The sequence below is a fragment of the Corapipo altera genome, unplaced genomic scaffold (assembly GCF_003945725.1).
Source record: "Corapipo altera isolate COAL_440 unplaced genomic scaffold, ASM394572v1 1, whole genome shotgun sequence".
Classification (NCBI taxonomy): Eukaryota; Metazoa; Chordata; class Aves; order Passeriformes; family Pipridae; genus Corapipo; species Corapipo altera.
The window spans coordinates 20457967-20476157 of NW_020884873.1; the positions used below are offsets into that span (position 1 = coordinate 20457967).

Genomic DNA, 18191 nt, shown 5'->3' on the forward strand with positions numbered 1-18191 from the left:
ATTCAGTTACATCTGCTTTATTTATGGTGCAGTCAAGAAAAAAAATAGTACAAGAGTGAGAATAGTACAAGGTTAACATTATAATAGAAAAAATAATATAGAGTGTGCTTCTTACAGATTTAGACTGTAATGTTCCCCTTATTTTACAAAGATATTGCTTACCACGCCTCAGAATGTGTTTTTATGACACCACTGATATGACTAATCATTTGAGTTACTTGTTTTGAGCATGGGGAGGACATGGAAGGGTGTTTTTTGAAAGATGAATGGAAATCAGTATGCTCAATACTATATTGAATACTAAATGTTTGCAGAATCTGATCAGATGTGGCCCCAGAAAGAAGCAGCTTAGCATCTTCGGTTGTTATTCTTATATATTTTGTTACTATATAGGTTTCTCAGTAGTCTAATGATATTGTAGACTGAGTCTCTAATACTGAAAATTGTTGTGGTTGTGATACTTCAGTGATTTTCAAATACAATGAATAAAGTGCTCTGGGATGCGTTTTTTTTCTTACTGTAATAAGCCTTTTTTTTTTTTTTTTAATTGAATTCTCTTCCTCAATAAGAAAATGGGATTGCCCAGGAAATAAAGGAAAGAACAGAGGAAGAATGCTAAGCATTAAATTTCAATTAGTGTTGTTTGTAAATTAGGAAAAAATATGCTCTCCTATGTGAGGAAAACCATGACAAGTTATGGACTTCACGTTCTGGAGCATTTATTACAGTATATGTAGAAAAAATGAGATTTACAGAGGTGGTTAGCTGCCCTGAGAGGCAGTAGATACTTTTGTAAAGCCCTTCTAGATGTTTGAATGTTTAGATATATAACTCATATTGAACTCAGTTTGAACAAGGTACTAATCCCATTTAAACATTTTAGACACTCTTCTAGCGTCTCTCTGAATTTAGGTGCTAGCTGCTATTTAAATCTGCTCAGCTGCTGTTTTGCAGAAAATATATTCCATATAAATCTGTCTACTCTGACTGAAATTTTTACAGACTTAAATGAAATACAATGTGAATAGAAAGTATTCAGACACTAAATCTGTAATTTATGTGCAGCAGGGATATACAAAGGTAAATTAGGCAATACATTTTTTTGAGATTTCATCTATTTTATATTGAACTAGATGTGAAAACAAATCTTCAAAACTGGGGACTGTTTAAAGCATTTTATGGGCTCTCCTCCTAATGCATCCAGCTTTTCTTTCTAAGAAAACTGTAATCAGGATGATGGGTGCATACTCCCAACATGAAGTCAGGAGGGAGGGCAGAACATATTTTCCCTTAGAGTAAACCCAATTATACAGGCCTGTATGGAGAGGACTCTTTTTGCTGTCATGTGGGAATTTCCTATTTGTTCTAAAGCATCCATTTAATTTTTAAATGTATTTTGGGTGACTCAGTCTGTTCAGTTGCCAGTTGGCTGCCTTGCATCAAAAAATGGAAGACACAATGTATTTTAATTTTGGGGAAGTGCTGCCTTCCCTTGATGTTTAGGCTCCCTTTGTAGTGCAGGGGTAATACAAAAACCTACATGCACTGTAAGGAGCCATGAAAGAGCCAATTGGGAAGAAGCACTAAGAGATTTGTTTAGCTCTAAAAATGGTTGCAAAGGTGAATGTTGCCAAACTACTCAGGGGGTGGGACCAGCAAGCATGGTTGTGGAAGACATGTGACTGTATGGTGATAACACATAAATATTCATTTAGGTTTCTTCAATAAGAACATGAAGATACAAAGAAGTGGAGATGTATATAGATGTGGGGAGTCAGAAATAGATTTCTTGGATATGTTTTAAAGAAGAGAAAGATTCTTGCAGCTTATTCTGACTTTAGTTTTCTCCTCCATGAGAATCTTCTGTAAAAATCTCAGTAGGTAAAGTGGATTTTTCTCTGATGTCTGCATTTATTCAGCTTGCATTTGTTTCTGCTGCACATGCCAAGACCCTATGGGAGGGGCAGCACAGGAGTGTGGTAATGCTGGAGCACAGACTCTTTTTGCCTGCAGGACCAGCATCTGCTCTGAAGAGGTGTAGAAATCAAGTCCCTGCTGATAATGTGTTAATAATGCCATGTCCTGAACAAATACTGGTTTCAGAGATGATGGCTGGTGCAGGCTTTTCAACTTCTTGTAGTCCGGTGGTCTGAAGAGGTTCCAAACCCCAAGCCATTACACTTCATGACCTTAGGGAGATTCTGCAAAGGAACTGGCTGCTAGGAGACATATGTATTTTTTGCATCGTGCTATGAACCTTAGGATTAATGGGTGGGCTCAGCTCAGCACACACTGTGTCTCACCTAAAAAATCCACTGCGCAGGCTCGAAGGGTAAAGGCCTTTCCCAAATCTTTGTTCACAAAGACTGACCATACATACATACATTGTTCAGAGAAGTAGGAGGCCAAGACTGTGGAATTTTTGATCGGAATAGAAACTAGGGGAGTTGGAGCAATGAGCATCGGGAGCCAGCTCCTGAGCATAGCATGGGCTTGGGAAAGAGAAGGCATCAGGAAGCAGTGTATTTTAAAGCATTTTTTTAGCAATTGGCTCTTTTGAAAGGGTCAAAACCACCTGTGGTACTGCTCTGGCTAAATAAGATTTATGTTGGTTTAGGACTGCAGAAAGTGGTGTCTGTCTATCCACGATCCGTAGCCTGGAATTCTCTCCTGAATCTCAAGTGCCAAACTCTTTTGCTTGAAAAAGCAGGGCTCACTGTTTTTGTTTAGTGTAAGGGTAGTGGAGATACCTGCTTTTTAATGCGATAACTTGACAGTAAGAGGCTTCATCTGGAAGAATAGCATCCAATTCTTTCCATGGCATAAGAGTGAGCTTTAACGTTGGTTTTACAGTCTCCCGAATAAAGTACTGATTATCAGGCTGTGATCCCATCTAGTATTCTTTCTGAACTGTATAACCATTGGAAAAGTACCAGTGCAATCCAGAGAGCAGGACTTTGGATGCCTTATACACAGGCAAAGTCTTTACCTTTTCTGGTCTCAGGTGTCTTTGATTGTTTGTTGCTCAGTGATATGGCACTTGTAGAATACTACCTTTTCTTTTGAAGAAGCTGTGGTTGGAAGTCTTTAGGTCAAAGACAGAATTGAATCCATTCTTCTGTTTGCTGTGTTATCAGAAAATTAGTTATCCAACCACACAGCAAGTTGTTCTGGAATGATTGGAATAAGGGACTATTCATCAAATTTGCATCGAAAACATTACATGTTTTTATTACTTTATATGTTTCTATTGACCAGGTGTCTGATGTGTGACATAAGGCATTAAAACCTTAGAGATTTGTGTGCTCACAGTATTTTAAAGTCAAATAGGAAGCAGAGTTTGCACAGCTCTGAGGTTAGGTAAAAAATTTAAAAATTTAAAACAACTTTGGGTCTAGTCTCCTGAGTTCCAAATTACTAGTCAGATCTGACTCCTAAGTTTCCTTAGGACATGGAAGAGCTGAATAGGAAAAGTGAAAGTCAGGATCTTATGAACTGGAAGGCGTGAACATCTGGGAGAGGGAGATTGCAATGGAGTGGTAAGTAAAAGTAAGGAGAGTAACAGGAGACACCACAGTGAAGACATGAATAGAAACAGATCCGGAGATGAAAAAAAGTCCCCACAGGACACTTCCATTCCAAAAATTGAAGGAAAAACTGTGAAAACGTTGGGGTTCTGGAAAAGAAGATTGTGTTAGCTTCCTGAATGGGGAGAATGTTTAATGAAGAGAGGGAAAACTGTGAATGCTTGTTTGCTGAATAGCACAAAGTTAGATGAGAGTAAGTTAATATTATCTTTTATTTGAAGAGTACATTATAAAGAATAAACTAAATGAAGTCAAGTTAAAGCTGCACTGGAAGCTTTATAATTTCAATATTTTCTTTCTCAGCTCTGACTGTGTTTAAATGTACTTCTGATGTGCTGTCATGGAAAATATAAATTCCATGTTTACTAGTACATACCAGGCAACAACTCCCTGTTCATTGTCTCCATGAAATTAAAGGTCAGATTGGACATAGTTTTGTGATTCTGCTTCAGAGAGAGCTCAAAAAGGCCTACGTACACCTAGGCATCATTTTAGTTGGAATTCCTAGTTTTTCTCAAAGATGTGCAGGCTGGGTGGGGTTTGATGGTGGCTTTACAGATTTTTACTTCCAGTTCCTCTCTCTGTTTTTCCTATTTCGGTCATTGTGACTTGAATACACTCTTTAGTCCCCCTATGAATGCAAAGACATGGAAAGCCCTGACAGTTGCTGCACAGGCAAGCTGGGAAAGCTTTATACTTGTGTATTGCTCAGTACTGACATACTGCAGTTGTTCTATGTTTGCTAATTACAAATCTTCCAGAAAAAACTAGAATTTGATTGTTCAGCAAGTCAGAAAAGGAGCTGTGCTTCAAAACACATTCCAGAAAACATCAGTGGGAAAAAGATACAGGAAAATGCTTAGTTTTATCACAGTTCAGTTAACTAAGGTGTTTCCTTTTCAAGCTAAGTATGATTGCTAGCAAAATCAGTTTTGACAACAAATTATAGCAGTTTTAGTTTTTTAAAAAAAGTTTAATTAAAAAAAATATTTATTTTCCAATAGATGGCAGTCTGGTTCAGTCATTTCAAGAACAAAAGCAGCCATCTTATATAAGGGTTTTCCAACTTTTTTTCATTGCTGTGTAAAAATCATGTGTTTTAACACGGTTGATAGTACAAACTGCTTCAAAATGAACACCTGTAATTTCTCTAGGAGAAAAATTTATGGAACATCATGACATCCATTTAAACTACAAACTAAAACATCAGGGCTAAATTTAGAGGTGTATCATAGCAAAGAGGTTACACATCAAGTGTGTATTCAAACAATCTCTGTGAATTGAACAGCAAGCAAGAAAATTTAAATTGGTATAACGTGCAAAGCAGGGATCAAGAAAAATTAAGTGTGTCAGAAAAAAGAACAGAAGAATGTCAAAGTGTATATTATGAGAATTCTGAGCTCTGGCAAGTAAATTGCTTTAAATTACTCTGTCGTTGGAATACTAAGATCATTACCAGTTTCTTGTCAGGTGTGACGTTCCTGTGCATGTATTCATGTGAGAACAAATTATTCTAAATGTGATATTAAACAAAGAAATATGCTGTTTTTATTGCAATGTATTTGCAGATTGTGTATGTTAAAAAAAAAAACAAAAAAACCCAAAAAAAACCAGAAAAGAGAAGTATGGGCTTTTTGTACTTGCAAGAAAAAAATCCTATGGATACCAGCGAATATGTTGCTTTTTATTTGCTTTGCTGATTGCAAAGCAAAAAATAGGGTATTAAGAACTTCTGCACTTCCATATTTGTCTGTGTGTATATATATATTTGCCAGATGTACATGTTGAATACAATAAATCTTAATCTTTTTCTTTCATAAACTTGATCTTTTATTTTCATAATACTTTCCTAAAATTGACTCTTAAAAGAGCTTCATCTTATTTTGTGTTCAGAAATTTATTCCAGTCCCTACTTTGAAAACTATTGAGGTTTTTTCCATGCATTAACCATAACTATTCTCCGTATTTTTTGAGAAGTCTTGAGATTTTTTTTTAACCAAAACTAATTTTAAAATCTGCCACTTCAATAAAACTGAAGCTCCAAATTGAAGTATTTTCTTCAGAACAGTCCCTTTAATCTTGTGTAGTTGGTAGTTGCTTGCAATGTTTGCTTTTACATTTATGCTGTTGTGTTCAGAAGCATAATACAGAAATTTATGTTATTGATTTGCAAGTACAAATGCAGTATCTTACTGTCTTTGGATTCGTGATGTGAGGTTAGATTAAGAAACAGTTCCAGAACACTTTTATGTTCTTAACAGCAGAGTATATGTTAAAGGATTTTACTTAATTACCTGGAATGAATACTGAGAAACTGAAGTTATAAGGTGCCTCTATTTTTTTTTTTTAAACTGAAGATAGTAAAAACATGTAGTGACTACACTACAGAGAGATTTCACAGAAGTGGCAGCAGTATATCTGATTAAATTTAATGTGGTTATATAATAGATAATAAAGGCTGGCAGCAGTAATTTAAATTTAAAGATGTGGAAAGGTTCTGTGTAGTCTCAGGAAAAAGATTTGGATTTCATCACAGGCATATAAATGTCACTTTCTGCTCACTTCTGTCATCCAGAAGGGGAAGTTGATACTTGTGCACATTAAGAGAGAGTGGAAAAAAAAAGTATAGTTAAAAATATAGTAGCATTGTTGAAAACAGTAATGGCACATATTCAAAGAGAAGTTCACTTTTTACTCTCGTGTCAGAATATCGAGAAGATGAAGCAATATAAAGGCAATAAAATATGATTGTGTTTGGTTTATATCTAATGGGAGATTTGAAAGTGTAGAACTACATGGTTTTGAAAGAAGTGGGTGAAGAATAGATACATTAGAGGTTGATAAAATGCATGGTTACTCAGAAGTCAGTTATTCTGATTAATTTTTTTCTCTAAGGAAAAGAACAATTATTTTTGATAAAAAGCACACATAAAAAGCTTTACTTTACAAAATAATAGTCACTGAAGAATACTGAGGTAAACAATTTAGTAGCATTCTTCAAGAACACTGTTTTGGTTTTTACTTTTAATATAACAAATAAATAATGGCTGGACTGAAATATAATGGCTAAGAAAAACCAAATAATTACTGTCTTGGATCAACGTGGTAACCTTTAAAAATATCACATACTTGCATACATGCATTATTGAGAGAGTGATACGAAATTTCACATGACGATGATGAGCAAGCCAGAAGTATATACAATTGTTTACTAATGAGGATACATTAAAAACACATTCAAGAACAATTTTGGTTACTTATTCATTAGGGAATAGTAAAATAATCAGACCTAATTGTTTGGGACTCCATGGACAGAAGCAGATAAATTTTAATTATTTAATATAGTAATACTTGCTCAATTTAATAATAAAGCTTCACTGTATTTTGCAGGTATTTATGATGTGTTAAAAAAAGGGAAGAGAGTTGTACTGAGACACAGCGTTTGCAATATTGTTGCTTTACTGAATTCCCTTTCTATAATGGAGTTAAATAATTTCTGTACTGTCAGATTTTGATATTGCAAGAATTTTGTATTAAGTTGCTCTTTTGCACCCAAACCAGTAAAGAGTCTTACTTTGCAAGCGTATACTGACTCTTATTTCTATAGGAAGTAAAGATATGAAGGCCATCTCTCCCAGAATGTGTAAACCTTACTTTTTAAAATTCCCTTGTTGCAAAGGTCTACCCACTCTCTGAAGATAAGATTATATAACTTCAAAAATTGTTTTTAAAAGCTACCACCCAGCTAAAAACCATCTGTTAGTCTCAATTTCTAATACTCGCAGTGGTATTTCCCGCTGAGAAGAACTGGTGTTGCTGGTTTTTTTTCATTAGGTATTTATAATGTGACATCCAGTACCAAACATCCACTTGGTCAGTATAGAATGATATATTTTCTGAAAGCTGCTTTACAAAATGGTTTCTAAATTCTATTTAAACATGAGGTGGTTACTACAAAGAAGCAGAGGGGAACGTACCAACTTGGTACAAGGTTTTGTCCCCTCTTTTGGGTAGGTTACCTAACTGAGAGAACTTAAAATGTTTTTAATGTATGCTTTCCTAATCTGTGTTCTGTAGCTATTAAGAAAGATTATTTTCTGTATCTGTATGTTATGTTATGCTTCAGCACAGTGTTGTAAAAATTTCTGTGTTAGAGGGGTCCTGATAGTAGCTATGTGGCACTCTAAGCAGAATAATTTGCCCGGTATCATGCTTCACAGCCGAGTAAATTAGCCTGCAGCTCCCTGCTGTTGCGATTTCTGGTAGATGGATTGCTAGACAGTGCTCCAGTGTGCTGCAGAGACCTACCCTGTGAGAAAGTCAGCACTTACTTCAGAATATAAAATCTCAAAACATGACAGCACTTAGTATAATTTAAACTACGTGGAGTTAAGTATAACTAGGGGAAGGTGCTGGCCAAGCCACTAGTTGATCTAATCCGCACTAAAAAGTACCTACTCCTTTTTCCACTATAATGATTTTCTGGAATATTTAACTAGTCTGTGCAATTATGTATGTGTGTGGCAAATTCCTTGACTATCAGGTACTTGCAGGAAAACAGCTTACAGACAAATTGTTATGTGTTTAGCTTGTGCTGGTGAATCGTAAATGAATCTAATCCTTTTGCTCCACTCTGTCACATTGTTTACCACCATGACCCTGTATTGCTAGGTTTTGCAGAACAGGTGCTGTATATACAGGCATTTTCTTTTATTTGCTGAGTACATGCTTCCATTTATTCTTGTATAGTAAAATCTGACAGAGTAGAAAAGAAAAAATACTTTGTGCGCACCCATCCATAACTTGTAATACTTCAGGCTTGTTCTTTCTAAAAGCTTTCTTTTTCCTAAGTAAGTAATCTTAGCATTGTCAAGTTTATTTTGTATGTAAATCTTGCCATGCTGCCAACCACTTCTGCTTGCCCTGCTGCAGACTCTTTCATCTCAGCTAAATCTTCTACATAAGGATCTTGAATATGGGTGTAGAAATTTTTCCATATAAAGTAATTAAAATATAAGCTTTTCAGATCAAAGAACTTGTTTGTCTTTATGGTTATAAAGCTGTGTGTAAATATGGGGTGCTCTGGAAATGATGAGTAATAGTTTGTCTACTCAAAAATTCTGTTGGATGGCTATGTTTTATTAAATTGACTACAGTAGTTTTTTGGTTTTTTTTTTCACAAGGACATTTTTAGTTCAATAGTGAGCACATGTGTAATTTGAACACTAATCTCTGTTTCATTATACTTAGAGGAATACCAAAGAAATCTACTAATCTCAATAGGATTAGCCAAGATTTGAGGACTCTCTCAGAACTGATCCTAAAATCAACTTCCCAATATGAAGTATATGTACTTTAATTATCTTTTTTGTGTGTGTTATTCAGTGATTTAGAGAACCTTCTTTTTCATCCATATTGTTTCATTATTTTGTTCTTAACATCCCTGAAGCTTCCTGTGACATTGTGGACACTGTTGCCAGGCATGCACAGCAGAACACCTGTCTCTTCTCTCAGTGCCCATCCTCCTGGGAGTATGCAGTAGTGTGCAGCACAATGCCCATTTTTAAACTGCAGTCTCCAGCTTCATTTGAGATCTTCTGAGAGAGTTTCAGTCACTTCTAGAGATGAGACTGAAGAGAGAATATCATGAGATTTCCACCCAAACTGGTGACTTCAATATTAACATCAATTCTCTTGTTGTCATATTATAAAACCAAATCATCAGGAAGACTGATGAGTTTTTCTATTACTAAGTTATCAGTCACCAGAGGTGCTTCCCTTGTGCCTTGACCCTTCCTAGAGGTCTGCCAAAAAAATTCATCGTGGACTCCTGCCCTGCGTTTCCCTTGGGTTTCTTCTCTCCTCAAACTGTTTACTAGTGCTCCAGTCAGAATAAGAATTTCAACTTCTTTTTCACAGGAGAACAAAAAGTTCTTTTCATCCTCATCTTGCTTGGTTTTCTCAAAATACATTTTCTCCCTATTTGATGAGGACATCATCAGTAGGGGTGCTGATACTCCAGAGGTGGGATCCAGCTGCCTTAACATTAAGTATGTTGTATCACTGTGGATGCAGAAAATGCCTTGCTACATAGGACTAACATGGGCTTAGTCATACCTTCAGGAGCAGTGATTAAGGGCCAACAGCTTACCCTGTAGTTTCTAAAATGATGCTGGATGCCTGTGCTTGGCAGCTGAATCACTCGTAGTTGCCCTCATGTAGTTGCATAAGCATATGCATCTAGTGCTGTTCTGGTCAGTCAGCAGCCAAGGCATCTACATGGGGCTGGCAGATGTGACAAAGGACTTGGAAAGTCACAGTGTTCTGGAGTGGCAGTTAAAAGCTAGGCAGGGTGCCCAAAGTTAGACACTGGACCTCAGCGTAAAGACGACTTAATCAAGATCCAAATACCCCTCCAGTAGATTGGGAGTTTTAACATTAAGGATTGAGAATTGTTTGTGGTCTTTAGTAATCTTTTTGATTTATCACATTTGAGCAATAGAGTATGTAATAATGTGTGAAGTCTAGAAGGAATATGAAGGAATTCACCAATGTTTTTGTATGGTTAGATTTTAATTTCTGAAAATGTATTTTTGCTCTCTTGCAAAGTTAATTTTGATAGATTGTAAGAAGACTGAGCTTGAATATGTGGGAGATTTGTTTTTCACAGTCATATTTAGATATTTACCTGAGGGAAAAGATAACTGATTTAATGAGGAAAGAAGAAGAATGCTTGAAAGTTTACTCTTTTCCATCCTGAAATCTGAACAAGGAATACATAATTCTAGAACTGTTTAGGTTTTGATATTTCTCCATGTTTAAGAGAGAGAAATTTCTGCAAGATTTGTAAACTCTATCACTGTTGTCAGCTGGTACCAATGCAGGTTTGATTGTGTTTTGCAATACATAGTGAGCTGAGAATAAATGAGTGTTCTACCTACATATTAGTTACAAACAGCAGAGGGAAAAAAAATTAAATATTTTTGTGTATAGCTCAAGTCAACACTGATTTCATGTCTACTCCATTAGTGTAAGAATGAAGTCATTAAGCTTGGAACTGTTAGTGAAGCCTGATGATCACCATCTGAGAGGAAACACATGAGAGGAGTAAAAACCATATGAGTACCTCTCTGAGTTGTTTTCTGTAGTGAGGGGAACAACGTCATTTTATCGCAATGGTATAAACAGGAGATATGAACCTCTACAAGATTCAGTAAGGGGTGGAGATAAGAGTAAATACATGGTTTCAGTGTATTTTGTTCTGTGATTCTTTTGAAGTTGAATAAGTAGGTACTCTTTTAGCAGCAGCAGTCTCAGTTTCCCTTCTTTGCCTCTTAGTAAGAAGTATACAAGTAATGCTAATGGTAAGTATTGTGCCATACTTTACAGGGAAAAATGACCACCCATAAGCTAATACAAAATAATGCTTTCTTTAAAAATTGTTTAGTAGCTGAGATTAGAACATGGGGTAACCACTTTGGACTAGTTGCTTAATTTCATTTTCATTCTATCCTAATGGCAACAAGCAGATCTATTTTATAATTCACATATAAAAAAGATTCAGTATTTTTGTCCTTAAGTCTTGACATAGTTGACCACTCATGACATAGAGTTTCATTGTATTCTGTTAACAGATTTTTTCAGTCCTCATGAATAAGCTCAGCAAGTAGAAAATGAATAACAGCAAAATATATTGAAACAGATTCCTATACCTCTATAAAATACACGAGTAATTCAGAGTTAAGGGCAACTGCCTAATACAGAAAAGTTTGCCCATGGGTATCAACAGTGTGCTGGAAATGCACCTGCTAGCTTTTGTGTGACTTCACTATATGAAATCCTTCGCTTAATTCAATGTTATAAGTTTTTAAATTAGGATGAGAATCAGAAACCAAATTTACTTAACCATGCAGGCATAGGTTTTTACACCAGTTTCTTTTCCAGAGAAATATGAGAGTTGAATGAGTTACGCAATTTTTGATACTCTGTTTTCATTTCTCTTCTCTTGGCATCTCTGCTCCCTAAACTTCATATAAATTTCAGTTTAGTGCCATGAGGGAAAATCGCAGAGGCTCTTCAATTTTATTTGCTTCGGTGGTTATTTGAGATTAACCAGTTTCCATTAATAATACTGTGATTATTTCTGTTGATATTGGTGCTCTGCCCAATATCTCTGAAATATGGACTGTTCACAGCCTACAGAGAAGCAGCTTCAACACTGCCTGTCAAACTTAGACAAAAATCATATTAAAACATAGGTTTTTTTATTGCTATCCTGGTCTTTTAGTTATTAATAATTACTTACTTATGGGTATTGGAATATTTACTACCTTGCCCTTATCTCTGTCCAAAATGGTATTTCCTTTAAGGAATCTCAATAATTTTAACAGATCATGATCACTTACTGATACTTCGTAAGAAATACAATGTTACACACGAGTTATAGATGAAAGCATGTTACTGACTGACTTGTTTATCTGTATTTTACAGGACCTTTGAGGCACTATATGATGACTGGCTGAAGAAAGAATTTAAATATTAGCTCTTCAGCTACTTAGAAGTGTGTCTGGAAAACAGCATAAAGCTGTGCTTGTTTTGCGGTGGATCTGTACATTCTATGTTGAATCTACCACAGGCAAAAAGAACAGTACAGATGAACTAGCACAGGAAAAGCAGCTACTGTCCTAAATCTTCTGGTAGTACTGGTTATTGAGATGACTGCAGTGACATCACTGGTTTAATTATATAAGACAGGAAAAAGCAGCAGCTTGCAGTATGTGAGTTTCACACTGGCAGATTTTCCTACCAGCCATAGCAAAAACGTTGCCTTCCTAGTGAAGATGATTTTGAATGCTGCTTCCACCTACTATGTAAATCAAGCTGCATCAAGAGTTGTTGTCCAGTTGATATTATTCTGCATCTCTTACGGGGAGTGGGTGTGTGTGATCTGTGTGGTCCTTTTTTAATACCTCTAGAGGAGCCTGAGCTCTTGCTTGTGCTGCTGAGAACAAAAGGTAGATTAGGCTTTGACTGATCTTTTCCAGTTAGACCTTCAACTTCTATAGCCTGTCAAGAGATTTCAAGTGTCAGCTATTCTACTGTGCTGTGTTTATATTATGTTTAGCATTTGGGTGACAATACGGCAAACCACTAGTAATTTGTTCCTGATGGATCTGTAAAGGTTCTACTGCAAATGTTCTTCAAGGCCATTTTGATTATCCACTCTTAACCAGCATTCATCTTCAGATGAGTCACTCAGTTCTTCTTTAGATTGGATTTGTCTGTTCAGGTATGATACAAGCCAACAGTAGCTTAATGGAATAATAACTGCATTTTCAGTAAATGCTTTTACTGAGAATAGGAATGCTAAATAAAAAACTGCACTGGAGAAGTTATAAAGTGGTGACTTCTGCCTACTCACTAACCACCTGATTTCCCCCCTACTTTAATTTCTCTTCCTTCTGCTCTATTTCATGACAAATAATGTAATTTCTATAGGTTTCATCATACTGCCACCTACTTATCCACCCTCTCTTTCACAACTTTAAAAAAGGAAAAAATACATGTTTAACAGATGATTTGCGTAGCAGTTACATTGCACTGAGTTTTTCAAATGTTATATGATAACATTCAGATAGTATAGGGCTGTTAAACGCAGAGATACCTCTGTAGTTATTCTCTAAGCAGTATTTTCTTTCTGAGACATTTAAAGCCAAAAATACTGGTCATTACTTTAAATTATACTTTTTTTCTTTATGCAAAAGCAAATATGCTGAAGCTTTTAATTCTATTTAATATTTCTGAAATTATTAACACTTGATTTTGCTTTTCTGTAGGCTCCTATGCCTTTCATTATCAGTTTCTTCTTTTTCAACTGGTACGTGAGTTTTTCAGTGAGTCACATTTTGGAATGAGTCATGTGCATATTGTTTCAGGGAGACACATAAGCCTGTCATTAACATGAGAAATCCTATTAACTTAATTGGAGCTATTTATGTGCTTAAACTTCAAGATTAGGGAAAAAAACCAAACAAATTCCTGCCTTTTTGCACCACCTATGTTTGTGTATACTCTTCTTGCATACCAACTTAGGTCAAATCTACAATGCCTGTGGGATGGAAAGGCATCCCTAGAAACACATTCTGTAGCACAATGTCCTTGCACTTCCATATGACTTGCTGGGTAGAATTGTCTTGAAACTTTCTGCTTCATGTGCTAAGTTGTTTTTCTTGGTAAAGTAAAGCACTTGCAGTGCTTTGATACTAATCATTTAAAATCAATACTAAGTGTGCAGTAGTCTGATTTATTAGTGTTAGGTATATGCTCAAAGTTAGACAACTGTTTAAAATGCAAGTTCACTTTATTTTACCTGATGTTAAGAGAGAGAAATTAATTTAGGAATTCAATCCTGTTCCAAACACAGATACTAGAGTGGAGTAAGTTATGGAAGTGCCTGTATTTCCATGCATTAAAGAGAAGTAGTTTAATGCATAGATTAAACAAATACCTTGTAACAAATGCTTACTTTGAAACAGTTGAAACTAGTTTGAATGATACCCTAAGTGCTTTTTCGATTCAGGACAGTGCATGTTGTAGCTTCAGGCAGCTAATACTTCATGCTGTTAATTTCACACTGAAAAAAACCCACAGTATTTGCTTCCCAAGATACTTAAAAATGAAAATTCTATAGGCTCCAACTACTTCATAATTCTTAAGAACTACTATAGTTAGATTACTAAAAACACTTAGTCGTCCATTTTCTGCAATTTTTCAGTTTATTGAATCCTTGAATTTTCTGTCATTTGAAAATCTTCACCTATGTGGCAAAATTAAACAGGAGTTAGAAAAGAGTAAAGAACATTACTGAAATACATTGAAGTGTCTTTTGTTTTGCACTTAAGGTATACTCACAAAGTATTAGATCATGAAATATGAGGGTCCTGGTAGTGGCTTTTATGTGTAGATGAAATACTCTTGTTATGAAGATCACGACACTCTGTTCAAAAGCTTTTATGTTTAGTGAAAAAGTAATTAGTGAAAATTAAACCTTTTATTAGTAAGTGACTATCCACTGATGGGTCATTTTTTCTTTTATGGTTATTTAGCAAATCAAAAGCTATCTTAGACTTGAAAAATAAAATTCCTTTATCGGCAGAAGAAAAGGTATCTTTTTCAGTTTATGCCTGTTATTTTCTGATTAATTTATAACCTGTTAGGTTCTTAAATCCTAAACTTTTGTTTTATGTATGTTTACATCCTTTTATGAGAGTGGTGCAAAGATTATTAATTGTCATTATTTATGTTATATGCAAGAATGAATTAAAAAAATGGAATAGATTACCCTTTCAATACACATTCGGATGTACTAATTTTATAATCTAATTTTTACTTAAAATTTTGACCTTATTCAGTATGCATTGTACTTGCCATCTGATCCAGGATGTATTTCCTGTATACTGTCAGATTGCTCTCTGGAGACAGGGTGATTAATTTCTTGGCTGCTCATCACGATAGGTGTCAGTAGCACTTGCCCACTGAGGGGCAGCAACTACACATTTGTGTAGTTTTCATCATGTATGTGAATTACTCATGTTTGCCTACAGTTAATACATTTTACACAGAGTCAATTACCTTGACTCTACTGACTTCATGTTACAGGAATTTCTTCCCAGAATCAGGCATCACTGTTCTTGAGTTCAAAAAGCGTGTGACTTCTTCAGATGAGGTGGGTTTTTTTGGAGCCCCAGTCAGAAAATACTATCACATGCATCCGGGCAGATGTGCAGTGGTGTAGAGATCAAGATTCTGCATGTCTGAAACTGCTAGAGCTTGGACTTTCAGAGCACTTAGGCTCATATGTGACTGAAAATGGTCACAAAATCTCTCAAGGTGATTCCTGCTGTAGCCTGGCATGTCTGCAAACTTGCCTTCATCATTTTAATATAACCAGCAGACACGGAACTGAAATGTAGAGACCATCTTGGAGAAGTTTAAATGACATGCCCAGCATCCCACAGGGATTATGACAGGGGCAGGTACAGAGTACATATATCCAACATTGAGCTGCTTCAAGTACAAGACTAGCCTTGTCATCCTGATAACTCCCTGATAGAATACAGGAAGTACAGTGAAACTCTAACCAGATGTAAACTAAGAACATGTTTGTGGAAGAATGGCAGCAGATGAGCAGTGTAAGGTGAAGGACAAGATAATGAGGATGGGAAACAGAAGAACACTAAGCAGGGAGAAGGCCACCTTGGGGGATGTGGAAAAGGTGTGCCCAGGCCACCAAAACATTTCAGTGTTGTCTGTGAGACACAGGATGTAGTCGCAAATGAGGCTCCTCCTTGTCAGGATCCTTACTGAATTTCAGAAGGACACTTTTGCTTAATGCAGAGATCCTGTTGTGGAAAAATAGTATCTGATGGTGTTATACTTCATACCCAAATGCTGTGTTTTTTTCTCTTCTGCATACCTCAGGCATTTTCCCCTGGGAGCAGCCTGGGCAGCAGCAGGGGGAGCACTGAGAGCACACAACACTGTCCCGGCTCCACTGTCCCTGACTTTGCTGCCACAGCTGCTGGAAACAGCTGCTGCAGAGATCAACCTGTTCATTCTAATTTATAGAAGACATTCAGGAGCAGTTTCCCACTCTATTAGTTCTTAGTATGGTGTCGAAATAGAATACGAGACAAAAAATTTAATTTTTTACTTTTGTTTCACAACATAGGTAGGGTCCTTTGGACCCAGCAAAGGAGGAGTAGAGGCATACCTGTGTTAGGATCATAGAAAATACTTGCATGGCCCTATGTCTGGGAAATTATTTCTTCAGAAGAAACCTACTGACCTCATTGTTGCACACTGAGTGCTAGCATTTGGTTATCAAGTGTCTGGTTGCTTTCTGTCTTCTGTAAGTGGAAGGATTCTGATTTTGTCTTTGCTACTCTGTTTCAAAATCTCGTTTTCTTAATATGTGATATGCTACAAGATAAAAATAAGTTAATGCTAATGGCCAGGACTATGATGCAATAGCAAATGGTAAATGTCCTATTATTTTGTACCTTCGGTAGTTTGCTGATGCTGTCTTGCTCTAGTGAATACTGTCTGAGAGGTTATGTGCAATACCTCTACAAATGGACGATAATATGAAAAAAACCAGAGATACAAGAAGTAAAGATTTTGATGTTTGGTTTTAAGTTTCACGAGACACAGGAAAGTCTCCTCTGTATCCTGAAACAAGGGAATTGAGTCTGGTTTTGCCTAGCAGTGGCTGCTTACAAATGTCAAGGCAGAAAGCAGACCAGTTTTCACTAAAAGCTGAGAAAAACAGGGACTGAAAGAAGAGGTTTTTTATCACTTACTGTATTCCTAGAGAAAACTTGCTTAGATAATAAGGTCACATGGTAGACAGGAAGTAGTTGATATCTCTAGAAAGAGACCAGAACTTTATGTATGTTTTATACATGGTGTACAGCTGCCTGAGCTGTGAACTTGGTAGCTGTGAATAATGGTTAAGATTAAAGCTATTCTCTCCTTCTCTTCTTGTTGACTTTTAAGAGTGAAACAGACTTTTTCTGCTTTTTCTGTCTGTATTCATCATTCGTCTGTTGATAAATATTGACTTGCTCTCTTAGATCAGGAGAGAGATGTCAAGTTATTGTGATAGCGAATCTGATGTACATACATATTCTGAGAGAATAAATAGCCTCTTTATAGAATAAAGAGTCCTTCAGTCTGAAATATCCTACTAGGCAAATTTTGCCTTTTATGTAGATGGGGACATGAAGAGGAAGGCTTCCATACCTAAATTTTCAAATTAATCTAAATGGTCATGAGTTATGAAAATGAGAGGTAATGTGTCAGGCCCAGTAGAGTCTGAAGAAAATTTGCCATTAATTGTAGTGGTCCAATGTCCTTACACTACACCTCTCTACTCTTTCACTGCTATATCGTTATTATTATTCTTTCTCGTATACGTAGAGAAATTACTTTGTTAGCCTCTTACTACTATAACCAATGTTTAATACTTAATTCAGTGTTTCAGTAAAAACTAAAACTTTTAATAAAGCTTTTATTCCCTATTAATATCTTGCAGTTTCTCTACTAATTTTTCCTTTTGCATATCATATCTAATATAATGTAGGGTTTTCTGTCTGTTTTGTTTGAGGATATATGATGCTTATACTCATGTCTCTTCTAACTTAGGCAGAAGCGGCCTTTTAGAAGGTTAGTATTGCAGTTTATATCGACTTTGCCATTTCATAATGTCTAATTCAATTAATTGAGCAACTGTGATTTAGGGGGCATTTTCTAACTATGTTAACTTTTATTTTTTTTTCCCTCAAAACAGGCATAAATAAAAGGTTCTTATTTGTGTCTATTTTTCTTTAGTTGGCAGAAGTATCTTCCTCTCTATTTATTTATTTATTTTCCGAGAAGTGGGCATAAATAACTTTGGTTTCACTAAAACTCTCCCTTCAGGGCTATTTCAAGGCTTCCCAGCAGCACACATAGAATTAGATTTTCATGTTCAAAGGATCTCTAAGGAGGCAAAATTAAATTATGCAACAGAACAGAAAAATTAGGGAGTTCTGGGAAAGGAAT

General features: G+C 35.9%; 1 protein-coding gene across 7 annotated transcripts in view; it reads left to right on the plus strand.

The window, feature by feature from the left end:
- The window catches only part of ANKS1B (ankyrin repeat and sterile alpha motif domain containing 1B), a 423271-nt gene that overhangs the window by 82088 nt on the left and 322992 nt on the right, over window positions 1-18191 (plus strand). Inside the window, exon 1 of one of the 7 annotated variants that reach the window (XM_027666847.1) lies at window positions 1794-1881. The exons of the other annotated variants lie outside the window; for them this stretch is intronic. The gene's annotated coding sequence lies outside the window, so the exon portion shown is untranslated. Of the gene's footprint in view, window positions 1-1793; window positions 1882-18191 lie in introns of those variants that run through there. 7 annotated transcript variants of the gene reach the window in all.